Source organism: Schistocerca cancellata, chromosome 2, assembly GCF_023864275.1.
Source record: "Schistocerca cancellata isolate TAMUIC-IGC-003103 chromosome 2, iqSchCanc2.1, whole genome shotgun sequence".
In the NCBI taxonomy this organism is placed as follows: Eukaryota; Metazoa; Arthropoda; class Insecta; order Orthoptera; family Acrididae; genus Schistocerca; species Schistocerca cancellata.
In genome coordinates, this window is record NC_064627.1 from 136,507,595 (window position 1) to 136,530,142 (window position 22,548).

The following is a 22,548-nucleotide window of genomic DNA, read 5'->3' on the forward strand; positions in this document are numbered from 1 at the left end:
GTCAAGGCCCTTCAACCAGCTCGATATTTTGACGCCCGTTGGGCAGACTTTGGCACTCTATCTCCCAGCAGGACATGCAACAACTCTGTCAGTCAATGTGAAGTCGAGGGGACTGATGACCATAGATGTTAAGTCCCATAGTGCTCAGAGCCAATGTGAAATCGAATAATTACTTGCAAGGGCAGGAGCGGGAGCAATGCGTTGTTAACTTACTTAGTTTGTGGAGCTGTTTTTCTCGAATAAATACATCATCTAGTTTTTCCTGAAATTTTAAACATTTGTTTTTACATCACATCTACCGACTTTAGTCCCATTCGGATAATTCTTCACGGTGCGTCGTGAGAGGATTACCGAGCTATAGTTCCTTTACGGCACCGGAAGAGGAAAATGCTGCAACAATTCATGTCGAGTCGCTGGAAGTGTACAGCAACAGTGCGCCATGACATGACACAGTTGGTAGGTGGCCCAGACGCTTCCAGTGTGATCAAAGCATCCAAATGACGAAGAACGAAGTGGCAGACTGTCTCTCTGTAACGAAACAGGGATCACAAAAGAAGTCGAGGACATAAGGGAATGTTCACGAAGGAAACCAAGAAATAGTAAGACAATTTGGATAAAGTTTTGGGAAAAACATTATAAATAACAATAGCGATGATGCAACGAGTTTTATAAAACGACTCTGTAAGGCATTCATCAAAGCAAGAGAGGCAAATGAATTGCAGAAACTTTTCTAGGGATTTACAGACTGTAATGGACAAAGTTCTTGCAAATATTTTGAAAATGATAGCAAGGTCGACGAATTTGCAGTGGAAGCCCAAGCGCCACCGAGTCAGCCAAAACCGTCAGAGAGCGACGATGCCACATACGTCCACGCCTTATAGCACAAAACTACCAAAACATATTCAAAAGCCACACATACGTGTGCAAAGCACATTGAGAGAAAGTTATGACTTGACCGTGATGGTGCAAGGGGCATCGCGAGCTGAACCCTCATTATGTGACATCCTACTAATGGTGCTTGTGGTCCCTGAAGCACCAGTTGCATGTCAGACAGAGGAAAATAATGTATCCAAGATCCTGAGTGCATCTATGACGACTGCTAGGGCCTCCCGTCGTGTCGCCTCTCTAGGTCGACTGCTTTCCTTGCTGACGCTGTGTTCGCCCAGGGTTCACACATTCCTGCGAACATCGTCGAATAGTGACGTTGCCCTTTGAGCGCAGCAACACTCCCTCTGTAAAATACTGACCTCTTTCCATAGCGTTCACGCGCCTGTCAGCGAGGCATAGTTACTGTCCAACCGAGTCCACGGAATGAAATTCGCAGAGACTTTATGCCCTGGTATCGGCATGCCCATTGTTTACTATCTAGCTTAGGTTAGCGGTGAAACTGCGCTGCAGTGTCACACATTCTACCATCGCTCGCCAAAGTTTACAAATTTGCGTTTACCGTCAATACGTATATAAATGCCAGTTTGTAACAAATTTGCAGAACTCCTACGTGGTGTGTCTTTTTTTTTTTTTTTGTTGTTGTTAGACTCTACCTACATTTGTAGAGGTTAAAAGAAAAAACGTTATATGCTCACAAATTAAAAAATGAATATAATAGTATATTCAAAAGTCATTCAGGCACCGACCGAGGTGGCGCAGTGGTTAGCACACTGGACTCGCATTCGGGAGGACGACGGTCCAATCCCGCGTCCGGCCATACTGATTTAGGTTTTCCGTGATTTCCCTAAATCGCTCCAGGCAAATGCCGGGATGGTTCCTTTGAAACGGCACGGGAGACTTCCTTCCCCGTCCTTCCCTAATCCGATGAGACCGATGACCTCCCTGTTTCGTCTCTTCCCCCAAAACCAACCAACCCATTCAGGCACAGGAACATGGTTACAGAAGCCGGCAGATGAGCAGATTTTCTAGTAGCTGACTTGAGTATCATATCTGTTCGGACTAGGGTTGTTTATAAAATATCGATATATTTATGTGTCCTCACTTTCTCCAAAAGATATTAAGGTATTTCTTTTACAATATATATCGATATCGAAACGCCAATATTCTACTTTTTGAGCTTTCATCACGTCCACTCTTTCTCTTTGACTCTGTGAAGCAAGTGTAGGTGGCACAAAGAAGAAGTCCAATTGCACTGGTAGGAGTGTAAGTAGGCTGTTTATGTTTTCTTATTGGCAACGTTACGTAGCGCTCTGTATGAAAATCACTGGCTGTGCTGTGTGCAGTCTGTGGCTAGTTTGCATTGTTGTCTGCCATTGTAGTGTTGGGCAGCGGCAGCTGGATGTGAACAGCGCGTAGCGTTGAGCAGTTGGAGGTGAGCCGCCAGCAGTAGTGGATGTGGGGAGAGAAATGGCGGAGTTTTGAAATTTGTAAAAATGGATGTCATGAACTGCTGTATATATTATGACTTTTGATAACTATTAAGGTAAATACATTGTTTGTTCTCTATCAAAATCTTTCATTTGCTAACTATGCCTATCAGTAGTTAGTGTCTTCTGTAGTTTGAATCTTTTATTTAGCTGGCAGTAGTGGCGCTCGCTGCATTGCAGTAGTTCGAGTAACGAAGATTTTTGGTGAGGTAAGTGATTTGTGAAAGGTATAGGTTAATGTTAGTCAGGGCCATTCTTTTGTAGGGATTTCTGAAAGTCAGATTGCGTTGCGCTAAAAATATTGTGTGTTAGTTTAAGGACAGTCTTGTATAATTTTTCTAAGGGGACGTTTCAGGAGGAGAGAGAGAGGGGGGGGGGATGAGTGTGAGTAGAATAACAAGATTTCGGATGTGAAGAAACAGCACACCAGTTGCGTTAAAAACAATTTTTAACGTAACTAGTGTGCTACTTTTTCAGATTGGCATTCATCAAAAACAGTTGCTGAAAATTATGAACAAAAATCTAAATGCGAAGATTGGTCTCTGGGGTGGGCGGAAACGATGGAGGGGAAATTCTGACCTAATAAGCGCTCGAAGCTACTAACAGAAACTGCTACGTTTCACTTCACGATGCCATTTCGACACTACAACTGCTGGGACGCTGGCGTTTGCAGAAATCAAAAGAACAGGGATGTCGACATGAAGTGTTCCAGACAAATCCAATAGGTGGCGAAACCGAACACTGGACCCATCAGACACCTTTTATTGTGCCGCTTGCCTGCAGTTGCCATTGTTAGCAAAGTGGTTATCGCCAAGTGTGAATGTGCATCGTTTTCCTTTCAGTTCTTTCTCTAAGGGCTACTAGCTTGTTGATGTACAAAATATCTAATAATAAATTGACACTGAAATATACAGCTCTGAAACCGGCAGTGTATTTACAACGTGCAGCTGATATTTTTATGGGCCAGTACGTCGACATTTTTTCGTCGATATATCTATACTTTTTTCGATATATCGGAGGCCGATAATGATATTTTTTAAAATCCCAATATATCGGATTCCCGACATTCTGAAAAATATCTTCATCGTCTCTTCAGGTATTAGGCAGGAATTGCCTGTTACGGAACCCATCTCTGTCGGGGTCATCTTCTGTCTCTTCTCCCATAGCGCTTATAATTTCTTGCCTTTAAGGGAAGTCTCTCACTCTCCATTTTTTGTAGATGTTCAGTCCATTTTCTTCTATAATCTCGAATTTTAACCTTGAGGCTAAAGACTTGCAGCTCTTCTCCAATATCTTGATTTCTTGTCTTCTCTTCTGTAACCTTTAACACCTCTCAGGAATTACATTTCTTGTGCCTGAATCCGGCTTTCTTGCTGCTTGGTAATCACCCATGTCTCACTTCGATAGAACAGTGTGGGTATTCCAATAGTTTTGTAAAACTTAATTTGACTGTCTCTCCTGGTTTTGTTTTTTAGGTTTCTGTTGATTGTTCCACATACCCGACTGAATTTACTAAGCTTAATTTCAATATCTCTCCTGTAGCCATATGTCATTTCACATCCGAGATAGTTGAAGTATTTTACTTGCTCTAAAATCTTCTGCTCTATCACTATTTTAGTTCTGATTGGTTTTTTCCAAATGAAGGCCATAGTCTTAGTTTTTCCATTTGAAATTTCGATGCAAAATTTTGCACTTATTTATTTTAGCAAATAGATTCCTTTCTGAAGGTCATCTTCCTTATCTTCTAGGATCACTGCATCATCAGCATATAGTAAATTATTTAAAAGAATGTTCCTGTCTAGGTAGATGCCTTTCTGAAATTCTGATTTCCATATATGTATTATTTCATTAATGTAGACGCAAAGCACAGCTGGAGAGATGCAGCAGCCTTGTCGTACCCCTATGCTAGTTGGTATCTCATTAGATGTTTTAACATTGAGATCTAGAGTGATATTTGTCTCCTGATATAAACATTTTATCGCATTTACTAGATGTTTTGCATATCCATGATTCGTCATTATTTCTCAAAGTTAACGTCTATTGACATTGTCAAAAGTTTTTTTAAAGTCAATAAAAGCAATGTGTGTTTCTTTATTATACTCTCTCTGTTTTACTATTTTTTGATGTAAAATAAAAACTGCATCTATTGCGGAGCGTTCTTTCCTAAAACCCATTTGTACCTCATGCAGTACTGTTTCTGCTATGTTTTTAAGTCTTGTATTTAAAATCTTAGCATACACCATGTATGCTGAGTCTAGTAAACTTATTCCTCTGTAATTACTGCATAGGCTTTTATTTCCTTTTTTAAAAATTGATGTCACTCTCTCTGTTTTCCAGTCATTGGAAATACTCTACTTCTTCCAACATTCACTGAATAGATGTAGCAGTCGTTGGTGTAGCATCATTCCTCCATATTTTGATACTTCAGCATTAATGCCATCTTTTCCTGTTGCTCTGAAAAATATAAACATTCCTATTTCGGTCAGCCAAAGATGTGGTGTCATATCAAATGCAGTAATTGTTCCTTGTAGAAACGCAGTCACAACACAAAAGGAGACCGTGGTAATGTTGTTGTTGTGGTCTTCAGTCCTGAGACTGGTTTGAAGCAGCTCTCCATGCTACCCTATCCTGTGCAATCTTCTTCATCTCCCAGGACCTACGCCAACGTACATCCTTCTGAATCTGTTTAGTGTATTCATCTCTTGGTCTCCCTCTACGATTTTTACTCTCCACGCTGCCCTCTAATACTAAACTGGTGATCCTTTGATGCGTCAGAATATGCCCTACCAACTGATCCCTTCTTCTAGTCAAGTTGTGCCACAAATTTCTCTTCTCCCCATTTCTATTCAATAACTCCTTATTAGTTATGTGATCTACCCATCTACTCTTCAGCATTCTTCTGTAGCAGCACATACTCGATGTTAACAAATTTCTCATCTTCAGAAATGCTTTCCTTGCCATTGCCAGTCACATTTTATATCCTCTCTACTTCGACCATCATCAGTTATTTTGCTCCCCAAATAGCAAAACTCCTTTAGTACTGTAAGTGTCTCATTTCCTAATCTAATTCCCTCAGCATAACCCGATTTAATTCGACTACATTCCATTATCCTCGTTTTGCTTTTGTTGATGCTCATCTTATACCTTCCTTTCAAGACACTGTCCATTCCGTTCAACTGCTCTTCCAAGTCCTTTGCTGTCTCTGACAGAATTACAATGTCATCGGCGAACCTCGAAGTTTTTATTTCTTCTCCATGGATTTTAATACCTACTCCGAATTTTTCTTTTGTTTCCTTTACCGCTTGCTCAATATACAGATTGAATAGCATCGGGGAGAGGCTACAACCCTGTCTCACTCCCTTCCCAGCCACTGCTTCCCTTTCATGTCCCTCGACTCTTATAACTGCCATCTGGTTGCCGTACAAATTGTAAATAGCCTTTCGTCCTCTATATTTTACCCCTGCCACCTTCAGAATTTGAAAGAGAGTATTCCAGTCAACATTGTCAAAAGCTTTCTCTAAGTCTACAAACGCTAGAAACGTAGGCTTGCCTTTCCTTAATCTATCTCCTAAGATAAGTCGTAGGGTCAGTATTGCCTCACGTGTTCCAACATTTCTACGGAATCCAAACTGATCTTCCCCGATGTCAGCTTCTACCAGTTTTTCCATTCGTCTGTAAAGAATTCGCGTTAGTATTTTGCAGCTGTGACTTTTTAAACTGATAGTTCGGTAATTTTCACATCTGTCAACACCTGCTTTCTTTGAGATTGGAATTATTATATTCTTCTCGAAGTCTGAGGGAATTTCGCCTGTCTCATACATCTTGCTCACCAGATGGTAGAGTTTTGTCAGGACTGGCTCTCCCGAGGCTGTCAGTAGTTCTAATGGAATATTGTCTACTCCCGGGGCCTTGTTTCGACTTAGGTCTTTCAGTGCTCTGTCAAACTCTTCACGCAGTATCAACGTGGTAATAGCAGGCGGTAAAATGAACCTCCACAAGTGTGTGAAGAATATTCTCCACAGCGAAGTAATGGAGCTGCGTGGAGCGGCGCTGAGCGGTCGTGTATAAACAAGTGCCGCAGGCCGGTCCGTTGACTCCCCGCCTGGTACGGTGCCAGAGAGGACCACAGGGCCGCGCTGGCAGGCCAGCCCACTCCTCTGCCGTGCCAAAAGCTGTAAACCGCGAGCGGCCATCTGCTGCTCGTTCATCAGCTAGAGCGCTGACTCAGTGCCGCTGTGTTTCAAAGGGATGCGAACTTATGATGCTACCCTGCTCTATTACAAGTTGGATAGCACCGTATTAATTTTCTTAATTCCCTCTCAGTCACAGCTAACGAATGTGACTCATTTACAGTTCATCACTGTGACTCTTGTTATTTAGGATCAGACATGAGCAGGATTTGTTTTTCAATTTAAAGTCGCTTTTACACGTGATGAACTCTGGTATTTATTGAGAATAAAGATTTTAGCAAATTAGAACATATTTATGAACTTCTCTTGATATATCAGAAGTCATTGTCATGTCATTCCACAATTCCACGTACAGACACAGAATGTATTGCTACGAGACACCCCGGCTCCTTCATGTTCCGCAAGCAACAGAGTCGATCTACACTATTCCTTTCTTTCTTTTTTTTTTTTCTTTTTTTCCGAGACGGTGGGGCCTTCAGTCTTCTGGCTGTCTTGTTATGCCCTGACATGGCTTCCTCACCTGTGCCAACCTCTTCAACTCAGTGTTACACACTACGTCCTCAATTACACTGTGGCGCCAAAGAAACTGGTATAGGCTTCCGTATTCAAATACAGAGTGTAACCTCCCCAAAAAATTCATTCACATTTAGTGTAACATCAAAACGGAAAAATTCCTTAACCTCTCAACGGTAAAAATTATAATTATGTCGTTCACATTCAGCGTAGCGTCCCAACAAAAAAATAAATTCAGTAACCTGGTAATAATACAATGTAACTAACCTCTCAATTAAATTGTCGCTCACTTATAACTTTTCAATAATTGACTGTGAATTTAACCTGGTAATTTTTGGACGTCAGCAGTCCTGCGTCATGGCCCTGAAAGATCATTCTGAATAAAAAAGAAAAATTCTTACCTCAATGAAGTCGCCGGATAACGCATATATATCTGCTCTTACAATAAATTTTTCTGGAACAGCCCTGTGCAATGCTGGCCGATAGATTTGTCATTTATGAAAACAAACAACTCATTTTTCTTTTGCAATAATCGGGATGATCTTGGATTGGAGAAATTAGTAAATTCTTTAAATTGAAATTAATGGTTGTTAAAAGTTACTTTTTATGAGAAAGATTATTATTAGGACATTTTTAAAACATTTACATGGGACTTGAGATAACAATACTACATATGCGCGAGGCTGCCTTTACCTTATACAATAATGCTCAGGCTCCGTCATCGCTGCACCACGACCGGCCCAGACAACACGGTACACCAGACCAGACTAGACTGCTCGCTAGCAACAACTTACTCCTACTGCTACACAGTTCCTACTGCAGTCAACACTGCTCTCTGGTCTGAGATTCTCTTATACCTTACATATCGCAGGCAGCGCGTGAGCAATACATCGAAATTACATCTGCACGGACCTCTTACAAGAGATATATAAACAGGCAGAATAGAGCGCTGCGGTCGGCAACACCTATATGAGAGAAGTGTGTCGTGCCGTTTTTAGATCGGTTACTGTTGTTACAATGGCAGGTGTAGTGTTGGCAGAGGGGCCAACACCGTGTTACTAGAGGAGGCCGAAATGCACGCGTCTTAGCTCACGCAGGCTGGAGTGGGGAGGGAAGAACTATACTGACGTGAGGTCTGGAACATGACAAGGAATTAGAATTCATAAAGCGGGCGTAATTAGTTTCATACTTAACTTTGATCCATTAATGAGGAACGTCGCTCTTGACGGTACATGATTCACAGTATTATCTGTTCAGAAGACATATAGTAACTGAATACGGCGCCTTGCTAGGTCGTAGCGAATGACGTAGCTGAAGGCTATGCTAAACTGTCGTCTCTGCAAATGAGAGCGTATGTAGTCAGTGAACCATCGCTAGCAAAGTCGGCTCTACAACTGTGGCGAGTGCTAGGGAGTCTCTAGACTAGACCTGCCGTGTGGCGGCGCTCGGTCTGCAATCACTGATAGCGGCGACACGCGGGTCCGACGTATACTAACGGACCGCGGCTGATTTAAAGGCTACCACCTAGCAAGTGTGGTGTCTGGCGGTGACACCACAGCAGGTTATCAAGATTTAAGTAGGTTTGAACATGGTGTTATAGCCGGCGCACGAGAAACGGGACACAGCATCTCCGAGTTAGCTATGAATTGGGGATTTTCCCGTACAACTATTTCACGAGTGTACCGTGAATATCAGCAAACCGGTGAAATATCAAATCTCCGACATCGCTGCGGCCGGAAAAAGATCCTGCAAGAACAGGACCAACGATGACTCAAGAAAATCGTTCAACTTGATAGTAGTGCAAAAATGCTGCAGATTTCAATGTTGGGCCATCAAAAAGTGTCAGCGTGCGAACCATTTAACGAAACATCATCGATATGGACTGTTGACTGGAAACATGTTGCCTGGTCGGCCGAGTTCCGTTTCAAACTGTATCGAGCAGATGGACGTGTAGAATATGGAGACAACCTCATGAACCCATGGACCCTGCATGTCAGCAGGTGACTGTATGGTGTGGGGCGTGTGCAGTTGGAGTGATATGGGACCCCTGAAACGACTAGATACGATTCTGACAGGTGACGCGTACGTAAGCATCCTGTCTGATCACCTGCATCCATTCATATCCACTGTGCGTTCCGACGGACTTCGGCAATTTGAAATTTGAAACGAGACTCGGCGACCAGGCAACATGTTTCCAGTTGTAAGTATGCTGTTTAGGTTTTCTTATTGGTAATGCCACGTAGCGCTCTTGCATTGTTGTCTGCCATTGTAGTGTTGGGCAGCTGGATGTTAACAGCGCATAACGTTGGGCAGTTGGAGGTGAGCCGCCAGCAGTGGTGGATGTGGGGAGAGAAATGGCGGAGTTTTGAAATTTGTAAGACTGGATGTCATGAACTGCTATGTATATTATGATTTTTCAACACTATTAAGGTAAATACATTGTTTGTTCTCTATCAAAATCTTTCATTTGCTAACTATGCCTATAAGTAGTTAGTGCCTTCAGTAGTTTGAATCTTTTATTTAGCTGGCAATAGTGGCGCTCGCTGTATTGCAGTAGTTCGAGTAACGAAGATTTTTGTGAGGTAAGTGATTTGTGAAAGGTATAGGTTAATGTTAGTCAGGGCCATTCATTTGTAGGGATTATTGAAAGTCAGATTGCGTTGCGCTAAAAAATATTGTGTGTCAGTTTAAGCACAGTCATGTATAATTTTTCTAAGGGGACGTTTCACTGTCATCAACAGTCCAACGTCGGTGCTGACGGCCCAGGCGAGGCATAAGGCTTTGAGTCGTGCAGTCATCTAGGGTACACGAGTGGGCCCTCGGCTCCGAAAGCCCATATCGATGATGTTTTGTTGAACGGTTGGCACGCTGATACTTGTTGCCGGCCCATTATTGAAATCTGCAGCGGTTTGCGGAAGTATAGCACTTCTGTCACGTTGAACGATTCTCTTCAGTCGTCGTTGGTCCCATTCTTGCAGGCTCTCTTTCTGGCCGCAGCGATGTCGGAAATTTGATGTTTTAGCGGATTCCTGATATTCATGGTGCACTCGTGAAACGGTCGTACGGGAAAATCCCCACTTCATCGCTACCTCGGCGTCCCATCGCTCGTGCGCGGACTGTAACACCACGGTCAAACTCACTTAAATCTTGATAAGCTGCCATTGTAGCAGCAGTAACCGGTCTAACAACTGCAGCAGACAGACACTTGTATACGCGTAGTCGATTGCAGCGCCGTATTCTGCCTGTTTACATATCTCTGTATTTGAATACAAAAGCCTTTGGCGCTTCAGCGAAGAAAATACCATCGGCAAAAAAAGACATGCATGTAAAATGACAGTTAAGCAGAAAAAAATTCCAGAACAGTTAGATAAATTCAAACCCTCATACAAAGTTACATAAATAAAACAGGCGAGGCGTAAAGCTATGTGCCATGCAGTCATCAACGGTACACGCGGGGGCCTTCGGCTCCGAAAGCCCATATCGACGATGTTTCATTGAGTGTTTGTCACGCTGACACTTGTTGATGTCCCACCACTGAAATCTGCGCAGTTGCAGAAGGGCTGCATTTCTGTCACGTTGAACGATTCTCCTCAGTCGTCGTTGGTCCCATTTTTGCAGGATGTTTTTCCGGTCGCAGCGATGTCGGAAATTTGATGTTTCACAGGATTCCTGATATTCACGTTAAACTCGTGAAATGGTCGTACGGGAAAATCCCCACTTCATCTATACATCGGTGAGGCTGTGTTCCATCGCCCGTGCTCCAACACCTCGTTCAAAGTTGACTAAATCTTGATAAGCTGCCACTGTAGCAGCAGTAACCGATCTAAGAACTGTGTCAGACACTTGTCTTCTTATATAGGCGTTGCCGACTGCAGTGCCGTAGTCAGCCTCTTTACATGTCTCTGTATATGAATGCGCATGCCTGTACCAGTTTATTTGGCGCTTCAGTGTATTTCTCTCTCACTAGGAAAGAAATCTTTCAAGTATCTTTTGACTGGGTTAGACGTTTGTATAACAGATTTAGATGTGTCACAAGGGCATTTGGAGCCTCAAGAAAAGAGTCTCAGATACTGTGTCCAAACTCCCATTAGTTCCTTTTAAAACTATGAAAAGGCGGATTGTCAGTGCGAAAAAAAAAAAAAACAATTTTGAGTCTTTTACCCGAGGACAACAGACATCCGGTGATACCAAAGGATCCGATAGCACAGGTACAGCCGTACAGCATTTAGTGTTGGAAGAGCTTCGTGAGATGATTTGTCAGGTGTGGTTCTATTGAATGATTCTGATGTCAATCGCCACTTTTGTACAATCAAGCTGCAGTGCCAGTACGTTATTAATTCCATTCGCTAAGACTTAGCAATGTACTGAAATATGCCTTTACAGAAATCAGGACATTCAAAGGATCACCCATGACAATTTAAAATCGTGCTGAATTAGGTTTTATATTATCTTCGCCGTCGTGTAAATTACGTGAAGAAATTTCATTCATTTTATGCGCATGGTGTAAAAGAAAGCCATGTTTTAAGCCTTTCCTTACAGATTATCATTATTGTAAATATTTTATATGACAATAATAACTTACTTATTATTTTCAATTAACAAGATACTCGTATGTTAAACGATAAACAAAAAAATATGCAGCTAGATAAAATGATATTCCAATGAAATGAATACCCCTAGCTGCATACAGGCGTTGATATAAGTTAACGGGGACAGTTGAAAACGTGTGCCCCGACCGGGACTCGAACTTGGGATCTCTTGCTTAGCTGGCAGACGCTCTATCCAACTGAGCCACCAAGGACACAGAGGATAGTGCAACTGCTGCAGGGACTTATCTCTGGCACGCCTCCCGTGAGACCCACATTCCCAACTTACTGTCCACACACTACATTAGTAGTGCCCCTGCCCACTATACTCGTTACTCGCGACAGTCAATCTACTGATTCCCGTAAGAGTTTGAGCAATGTGAGTGCGTCCGCACTGAAGAAGACCACTGGCCGGTAAACCTTGTTTATATGAAGTTGATATCTGTTTTTTTTTTTCAGGCATGTCCGAAAAAACTGATACCATTGGTGATCTTGCAGCTCTCGAAGAATGAAATTACAATGAAATCCGGACCATTAGCTGTTTACAGGCATTCATAAATATCAACGTGAACAGTTGAAAATCTGTGCCCCTACCGGGACTTGGATAAAGCATCTGCCATGTAAGCAGGAGATCCCGTGTTCGAGTCCCGGTCGGGGCACACATTTTTCACTGTCCCCGTTTACTTATATTAACGCCTGTATGCAGCTAGGGGTATTCATTTCATTGTAAAAAAAATAAAAATAAAACCATGAAAGTAAAAGGTAACATAATAGTTTAAAACGTAAAACAAATTCAGGGTTATTACAAATGATTGAAACGATTTCATAGCTCTACAATAACTTTATTATTTGAGATATTTTCAAAATGCTTTGCACACACATACAAAAACTCAAAAAGTTTTTTTAGGCGTTCACAAATGTTCGATATGTGGCCCTTTAGTGATTCGGCAGACATCAAGCCGATAATCAAGTTCCTCCCACACTCGGCGCAGCATGTCCCCATCAATGAGTTCGAAAGCATCGTTGATGCGAGCTCGCAGTTCTGGCACGTTTCTTGGTAGAGGAGGTTTAAACACTGAATCTTTCACATAACCCCACAGAAAGAAATCGCATGGGGTTAAGTCGGGAGAGCGTGGAGGCCATGACATGAATTGCTGATCATGATCTCCACCACGACCGATGCATCGGTTTTCCAATCTCCTGTTTAAGAAATGCCGAACATCATGATGGAAGTGCGTTGGAGCACCATCCTGTTGAAAGATGAAGTCGGCGCTGTCGGTCTCCAGTTGTGGCATGAGCCTATTTTCCGCGGGCTACGCGTGAAACTTGCCCGCACGCGTTCAACCGATTCTTCGCTCACTGCAGGCCGAATTTTAGAACATGTCTTTTGCTCGAGTATCATGTCGTTTTTGGAAACTCAGAATCTACTATGTAGGAATCAACATGGATTCCGGAAACAGCGATCGTGTGAAACCCAACTCGCATTATTTGTTCATGAAACCCAGAAAATATTAGATACAGGCTCCCAGGTAGATGCCATTTTCCTTGACTTCCGGAAGGCGTTCGATACAGTTCCGCACTGTCGTCTGATAAACAAAGTAAGAGCCTACGGAATATCAGACCAGCTGTGTGGCTGGATTGAAGAGTTTTTAGCAAACAGAACACAGCATGTTGTTCTCAATGGAGAGACATCTACAGACGTTAAAGTAACCTCTGGCGTGCCACAGGGGAGTGTTATGGGACCATTGCTTTTCACAATATATATAAATGACCTAGTAGATAGTGTCGGAAGTTCCATGCGGCTTTTCGCGGATGATGCTGTAGTATACAGAGAAGTTGCAGCATTAGAAAATTGTAGCGAAATGCAGGAAGATCTGCAGCGGATAGGCACTTGGTGCAGGGAGTGGCAACTGACCCTTAACATAGACAAATGTAATGTATTGCGAATACATAGAAAGAAGGATCCTTTATTGTATGATTATATGATAGCGGAACAAACACTGGTAGCAGTTACTTCTGTAAAATATCTGGGAGTATGCGTGCGGAACGATTTGAAGTGGAATGATCATATAAAATTAATTGTTGGTAAGGCGGGTACCAGGTTGAGATTCATTGGGAGAGTCCTTAGAAAATGTAGTCCATCAACAAAGGAGGTGGCTTACAAAACACTCGTTCGACCTATACTTGAGTATTGCTCATCAGTGTGGGATCCGTACCAGATCGGGTTGACGGAGGAGATAGAGAAGATCCAAAGAAGAGCGGCGCGTTTCGTCACAGGGTTATTTGGTAACCGTGATAGCGTTACGGAGATGTTTAACAAACTCAAGTGGCAGACTCTGCAAGAGAGGCGCTCTGCATCGCGGTGTAGCTTGCTCGCCAGGTTTCGAGAGGGTGCGTTTCTGGATGAGGTATCGAATATATTGCTTCCCCCTACTTATACCTCCCGAGGAGATCACGAATGTAAAATTAGAGAGATTAGAGCGCGCACAGAGGCTTTCAGACAGTCGTTCTTCCCGCGAACCATACGCGACTGGAACAGGAAAGGGAGATAATGACAGTGGCACGTAAAGTGCCCTCCGCCACACACCGTTGGGTGGCTTGCGGAGTATAAATGTAGATGTAGATGTAGATGTAGATGTAGATGTAGACCCGTTGATTTCCCCTTACAGAGGCATCCAGAAGCTTTAAACTGCGCATACCATCGCCGAATGGAGTTAGCAATTGGTGGGTCTTTGTTGAACTTTGTCCTGAAGTATCGTTGCACTGTTATGACTGACTGATGTGAGTGCATTTCAAGCACGACATACGCTTTCTCGGCTCCTGTCGCCATTTTGTCTCACTGCCCTCTCGAGCACTCTGACGGCAGAAACCTGAAGTGCGGCTTCAGCCGAACAAAACTTTATGAGTTTTTCTACGTATCTGTAGTGTGTTGTAACCATATGTCAATGAATGGAGCAACAGTGAATTTATGAAATCGCTTCAATCATTTGTAATAGCCCTGTATAAGTAAAATAAATAATTAGAATAGTATTGAATGTTTATATATTTTACACTGGCTTAGCAAATATTATGAGATAGTGGGGCACAGATGGCTCAGTTGTGTTGTATGCGCGCCATATGCCCTCTGTGCCAGCTGTAGTTGTATGCAAGACTACTGACAAGTGGTTCTGCAAGTGATTTGTGTCACATACAACGTCGTCGTGAGCTGGCGCCGTTCGAACGGGGTACGGTGGTCGGTGCCCGACGGATAGAAATTTCGATTTCGGTAGTGGTGCAGGAATTCGGCTTCACACGTTCAACTGCGTCCAGGATGTACCGTGAATGGTTGTACGAGGGTATCACAGTCCACAACACACGAACTGCTGGCCGTCCAGCCTCCCTCGATGACCGTGACCGGCGACATCTGAGACGGATCATCAGTAGTAGCAGAAGGGCAACAAAGCGCGGCTCAGTTCAACACAGGACGTGCCAGACACGTCTCCCAGCCGACAGTCCGTAGAAACATGGGTTCCGTGGGGTATGGGAGCCTGCTCCCCACACGAGTGCCACTGTTATCCCAACTTCATCAGGCACAACGGCTTGCATTTGTCACCAGTCACTTCGGATAGACACTGGAACAATGGCGCAACGTGATATGGACGGACGAATCACAACTGCAGCACGCCGATGGGACGCACCGCGCAGAACACATGAACAGGTGGATCCCTCATGCCAAGAAGCTGTGGTGCAAGCCCGTGGTGTGTCTGTTACGGTCTGCGGTGCATTTTCCTAGTTGTTCTGGACAGGTCTTTGAATGATCCGCAGTGTGTTGAGCTGCTCGGGGACCATCTCCACCCATTTTTAGCCTTCCAACACCCCGACGGTTCTGCGGTGTTTCAAGTGATAGCGAACGCACCGCCGCATCGCTCACACATAGCCCGAGAACAGTTTCAGAGACATGCATGGGGGATCCAAAAACTGAGGTGGCCGCTCCGGAACCCATATTTGAACCCCATCGAGAAAATCTGGAATGTCATGGAACACAGGCTCGGTGCCATGGATCCTGCATCCACGAACAGCCAAAAATTGGCTGCCGCTCTGCAAACGATTTGCTGTTACCTGCTTCCAGAGGAGTTCCAGGGTCTTGTAGATTCACTTCCACGGCGTCTCATTGCAGTTCGCCCTGCCAGAGGAGGCCCCACGTGATGTTAGATGCCCATCACGTGACATGTCCTAAGTCATTGTAATTAGGTATGTTGAAAATACTCCGACAGTATTATTGTGTACAGCTTATTTTTCAAAAGTGATACTTCCAGATCCAGCTTCATTGCACAGGGATGTACGTGGCTTGAAAGCTTTGTTAATTTATGTTCTAACAGAAATTTTTATTTTTCAAAATTAATTAATGTTGGTGGTTTATTTTGCAAAATTTCGAATTATTATAAAAGTTGGCTGTACAGTTTTCAAGAACATTAATTACATATCAGATTTTATATGAAAAACATTTCTATGTGTAATCGTTTCAAAATGGTACGTCACAAAACGTTGGGAAATATTCAGTCTCCTTTTTTTAAAAGGCGCTACCTATCACAGTTTCAGAACGGTAAGTACTACACAAATTGATTACATCTATAATATAATCGTTCGTCTGTAGCTTCTGCATCACTGAATAAAACTGGGACAAAAATTTAATCAACTCAAAATGTACCTAAAGTCTAATTCTAAATTTCAAAGAAATTTTTATCATCATAAAGAGCATTGGTTCCTTTTTTATATTTTACCTAGAAACAGGGTAGAAACACCAATTTTTTACGTATTGCGCGCGTTATAAAGAATGTTACTAGTTGCTTATTTGTTGTGAATTTCAGTGTTTTGTCCAATACATTTTTCTAAGCGCAACCGCCAACGCCCAACAGAAATCATATGAGTATATGAATATGAACGTCCATGACCCGGCCATTCACTTCAATTGATTTACGGCTTACGATATCTCTAACCACGCTAGTCATATTGTTCTTTATTTCGTTCTCTAGAAATTAGGTTGAAGGTAAGAGAATCGTCAGGAAGACGGATTCGTAGGCAGGAGGAAATGTTCACAGCACACAATTCGACGAAAGCAGCTTCTATTTTGGGTGAAACAAAAACAAATACGGAATCATTTACTGCCGTCAGTATCACGTATGCGAACAAAAAACGATGAATAAATTTACAACGCAAATCAACGAGTGAAACACGCACGCGCGCACATACACGAGTATGTTGTCACAGACAGACGCTGAAAACCAAGTGGATTGATTACATGAAAAATCTGGGAGTACTACACAGAATCCGGAAGTGTGTAAAATATGTACGAGAAGAGTGGTTCCCAAACTTTCTTGGACGATTACCCCTGAGTGCAATTAGACATTAGCTCTACCCTGCCCTCCCCCCTCCCCCACCCGTGCCGACTGGTGCCCCCTTCTCCCGACCCCCACACTATCACCAACTTTAGCACCTAAATAAACTGTAGATTGAAAGACATTTCATGGTACACTTTTATTTTTAAAATGATGAAAGTTGAATGATATTCAGTTTCTGTGTGTGCGTGTGTGTGTGTGTGTGTGTGTGTGTGTGTGTGTGTGTATGTGTATGTGTGTGTTAAAATGAATGACGAACGAATTAGTGTTGCATCGCAAGTGTTACCCATAACCCCTTCTCAGAAAAGGCAGCTAACTATCCACAGTGAGGGCGCACATTTGTTACAAAGCATACTTCCCGTGCATTACGCCTCTCCATTGCGGCACTTGCTTGACCTGCACACTGTAACTAAATTTAAAATCAAACCGGTTGAAATGTGTAGCACCGTACTCACTGTTTGTAAATCACTTGATTGCTGCACTCCTTACTTCTGAACTGGCAGAAATTGGAAGAGTTCAGGCTGTTAATACTTTGTGTCTGACTGCAGGCACTAATAGTAATAATAATAATAATAATAATAATACTGGGCACTAGTTGTAGTAATTCCACAATATACTAACTTATTTTGAGTTACTTCGTATTAAGAAGGGTGTAAGACAAGGCTGTAGCCTTTCGTCCCTACTCTTCAATCTGTACATCCAGGAAGCAATGATGGAAATAAAAGAAAGGTTCAGGAGTGGAATTAAAATACAAGGTCAAAGGATATCAATGATACGATTCGGTGATGACATTGCTATCCTGAGTGAAAGTGAAGAAGAATTAAATGATCTGCTGAACGGAATGAACAGTCTAATGAGTACACAGTATGGTTTGAGAGTAAATCAGAGAAAGACGAAGGTAATGAGAAGTAGTAGAAATGAGAACAGCGAGAAACTTAACATCAGGATTGATGGTCACGAAGTCAATGAAGTTAAGGAACTCTGCTACCTCGGCAGTAAAATAACCAATGACGGACGGAGCAAGGAGGACATCAAAAGCAGACTCGCTATGGCAAAAAAGGCATTTCTGGCCAAGAAAGTCTACTAATATCAAATACCGGCCTTAATTTGAGGAAGAAATTTCTGAGGATGTACGTCTGGAGTACAGCATTGTATGGTAGTGAAACATGGACTGTGGGAAAACCGGAACAGAAGAGAATCGAAGCATTTGAGATGTGGTGCTATAGACGAATGTTGAAAATTAGGTGGACTGATAAGGTAAGGAATGAGGAGGTTCTACGCAGAATCGGAGAGGAAAGGAATATGTGGAAAACACTGATAAGGAGAAGGGACAGGATGATAGGACATCTGCTAAGACATGAGGGAATGACTTCCATGGTACTAGAGGGAGCTGTAGAGGGCAAAAACTGTAGAGGAAGACAGAGATTGGAATACGTCAAGCAAATAATTGAGGACGTAGGTTGCAAGTGCTACTCTGAGATGAAGAGGTTAGCACAGGAAAGGAATTCGTGGCGGGCCGCATCAAACCAGTCAGTAGACTGATGAAAAAAAAAAGTGCTGTTTTATTATCAGTTAAGCAGTCCACAAATTTATTTCATTATTCATTGTATTATGAGTTTCATCTACCAGCATTTCTATCAGGGAAGACGCAACGCTTCGATGCGATACCGATCCGCCATTGGCGTGATTTCATTACTAATTTGCAATGTCCATTCTTACTTATTGTGTGTGGGGAACCCGCAACCATTCAAATAAGTAGTCCGAGTTCTTTCAGATCAGTTATGCAGAACAGACCGACTACCAAATCACGATATGCAAATTCCTAAAATTCTACGAAATTCTAAAATATTTGACTTGGTGGAGGTAAACGTCAAACGCATAGAGTGCGATCTTTGCATAAACTCGTATAATACTTTCGAGGGCTCGTAACTCTTGTCGCAGATGTATCACACTTGTGAAATTCATATTTCCTTGTTTGTGCACTTCTCGATTACTGTACAGAACAAACTTACAGCAAACAACTGACAACTGACAACAGGTAGCTGCTGTCCGCGTGCAACCTTTCGAACAAAAGCGAAACGATATTGCTTTCGAAATTTATCCAATGATTCCGATTTCTCTGACATCAGTTGTCGTAGGTATAGAAATACTATTTGAGACACATGAAAATTTGTGCCGGACCGGGACACGAACCTGGATTTCCAGCTTATTGTCAATGGTCGCCTTAACCATATCGGCTAGCTGTGCACGCTTCCGACACCGATTCAAACGTCCATTCCACACATTGTCTGCACACCGTGACGCTCTCACCTTACTCGATTCTCGCAACGAGGAGCATGAGACTGCAAGGAATGAAGACCAATGTTATTTTCGTCGTTTTTGCCCGTCAGGGCTTGTAATACTTATTTTATTTTTACAATAGTTATTCCTTTAGACAGGCATATCTGAAGGAACAGATATTGTAAAAAAAAAATAAAAAGAGATACTGTTTTCGCTCAGATATGTGACTGCACCGCTGTCATTGAGGGAAATAGGAAACATAGGTGACAGCGAGAGACAAGAATTTCCAGACAAGGAGAGAAATAGATACTGCCCCGCAGCACGAATTATTCTCCATGCTTGTGGACAACATCGGCAACCCTTCGACAATAAGTCGGCGACTGTCTGCAACATGAGCAACGTTGCCCAGCCATGCCGTAAAATTCTTGCATATTGCGTATGGCAGACACAATGATGGAGGCAACGCTATTGCGGGCAAATATTGCAGTGAAATATGGCACCTTACGATGCTGCTGCGACTTCTGCTGGTGCAAATGTTGTTTGGTGCAGTCTGGCGGTAGCATCGTGGGAAGCGGGTGGCGTGTAGCTGAACGGGCAATGAGCGGAACGTCACGGTCCACGACTGCAGCGGTCTCCGGTTCAGACCCCGCGTAATAACCGCTGCCGTTACACGGCGTGACCGGCTGCTGAACCGACCGGATGCGCGTTTTTTCGCGGCACGAAGACAACCTCAGTCTTTGTTACCACAGTTTCAAGAAATGTGACACGAGCGAAACTCGAGCTGCTCATTTCCGTGTCTCTGATAGAACGCAAGAGACGTCTGCAATAATTTGGGCAGTAGCCGACGTAATTACGATTGTTAAACATTTCATTCGTAATTTTGACTACACAGTGAGTTTTCTGGGCCTGGTACGTCACACCGCCTGCCTGTCACAGTTGATAATCCTTCAGGCAAGCGCGTTGCAGGCCATTAATGTTCAGAAGTGCCTCACCGGAAACGCCGATACATGGTGAAACAACGCTCTGTTGGGCGGTTTGCGGGTTTAAATCACCTAGGGGTATGACCATGCGGTGCATTTGACCTGCGGTCGTGGCACGGTGGCGCTGGCAGCAGTCCACATACTCAGAGGTGTGTTGGTGCATGTCAGAGTACGGTGCAGCGAGTAAGAGTGCAGACGTTTTCAGACGTGCTTATGGTGACTCTGTGTTGATAATGGCCCAAAAAATACATATTGATGACGTTATGAGGGGTAGAATACTAGGGCGACTGGAGGCTGGTCAAACACAGCAGGTCGTAGCACGGGCCATCCATGTGCCACAAAGTGTGATCTCAAGATTATGGCAACGATTCCAGCAGACAGGAAACGTGTCCAGGCGCTACAGTACGGGACGTCCAGACTGTACAACACCACAAGAAGACCGATATCTCACCATCAGTGCCCGCAGACGGCCACGGAGTACTGCAGGTAGCCTTGCTCGGGACCTTACTGCAGCCACTGCAACAGTTGTCTCCAGACACTCAGCCTACAGACGACTGAACAGACATGGTTTATTCATCCGGAGACCTGCAAGGTGCATTCCACGGACCCCTGATCACATGAGAGCCCGAAAAGCCTGGTGTCAAGAACACAGTACAAGGTCATTGGAACAGTGGTCCCAGGTTATGTTCACAGACGAGTCCACGCATAGTCTGAACAGTGATTCTCGCCAGGTTTTCATGTCGCGTGAACCAGGAACTGGATACCAACCCCTTAATATCCTTGAAAGGGACCTGTATGGAGGTCATGGTTTGATGGTGTGCGGTGGGATTATCATTGGTGCACGTATACCCCTGCATGTCTCTGTCAGAGGAACAGTAACAGGTCAGGTATATCGGGATGTCATTTTGCATCAGTATGTTCGCCTTTTCAGGGGTGCAGTGAGTCCCACCTTCCCCCTGATAGATGATAACGCACGGACCCACCGAGCTGCCATCGTGGAGGAGTACCTTGAAACAGAAGATATCAGGTGAATGTGGTGGCCTGCCTGTTCTCCAGACCCAAAGCACATCGAGAACGTCTGGGATGCTCTCGGTCGACGTATCGCTGCACGTCTTCAAACCCCTAGAACACTTCAGGAGCTCCGACAGGCAGTGGTGGAAGAATGTGTGGCTATACCGCAACAGCAGGTAGACTACCTGATCCAGAGTATGCCAAGCCGTTGTGCGGTCTGTGTACGTGTGCACGGTGATTATATCCCATACTGATGTCGGGGTACATGCGCAGAAAACGTCGCGTTTTGTGGCACGTGTGTTTCGGGACGGTTGTCTCAACTTATCACCAAAACCGTGGACTCACAGATCTGTGTCGTGTGTGTTCCCTATGTGCCTATGCTATTAACGCCAGTTTTGTGCAGTGCCACGTTGTGTGGCACCACATTCTGCAATTATCCTTAATTTATGAGCATGAATGTGTTTTGTACGCCATTTATTCGGTGTAGGCTTGAGTGTAGAAAATGTATGAACGGAATGTTCGAGCAATAGAGAAGTTCCACTTCAAACTGCTTCAACATACACTGCTGACAGCTTGTGCAGATTGTCGGACTTAAAATTCCGCTCTCTTTTTTCGCCTTTATCCGTAATACACTGCCCAGGCCGCATTAAAGTGACCATCTATCAAAAGTGTGAAAAATCAACTTCTGCAGTGCGAAACACTGCGAGAAGTGCAGGAAGAGAGTCATTGAGATTCTGGAAGCATCCGGCAGGGATGTGGAGCCACGTTGAGTCCAGTGCAGTTGCCAATTGCGCTAGGTTTCTCGGTTGATAATCATGGAGCGAACAGCCCGACCGAGGTGGTCTCACAGAACCTCGGTTGGGTTTAAATTCGTGGAGTTTGGTGGCCACGGAAGTAGCGTAAACTCATTCCGATGCTCTCCGAACGACGCACGTACACTGCGAGCTGTGTAAAACGTTGCATTGTCCTCTGCTGGCGGATGCCATCGTGCCGAGTAGAAACAGACTTCATGTAGGGGTGGACATTATCCTCAAGGATAGATGCAAACTTGTTTTGAACCGCTGTCCGTTCCAAAATTAAGATGTCAGCCATGGAATACCGCGAAAATCCCCAGACCATAACGCTCCGTACTTATTTGCTTTCAGTTGCCGCGCGGGGTAGCCGAGCGGTCGGCAGCGCCTTGTCGCAGTTTCACAGTTCGGCGGTCCCCGCCCCCCCCCCTTCCCCCACCGTCGGAA

The 22,548-nt window shown here is 43.8% G+C and overlaps 1 protein-coding gene across 1 annotated transcript in view; it reads left to right on the plus strand.

The window, feature by feature from the left end:
• The window catches only part of LOC126161413 (protein quick-to-court), a 765,830-nt gene that overhangs the window by 74,107 nt on the left and 669,175 nt on the right, over positions 1-22,548 (plus strand). The window lies entirely within an intron of this gene.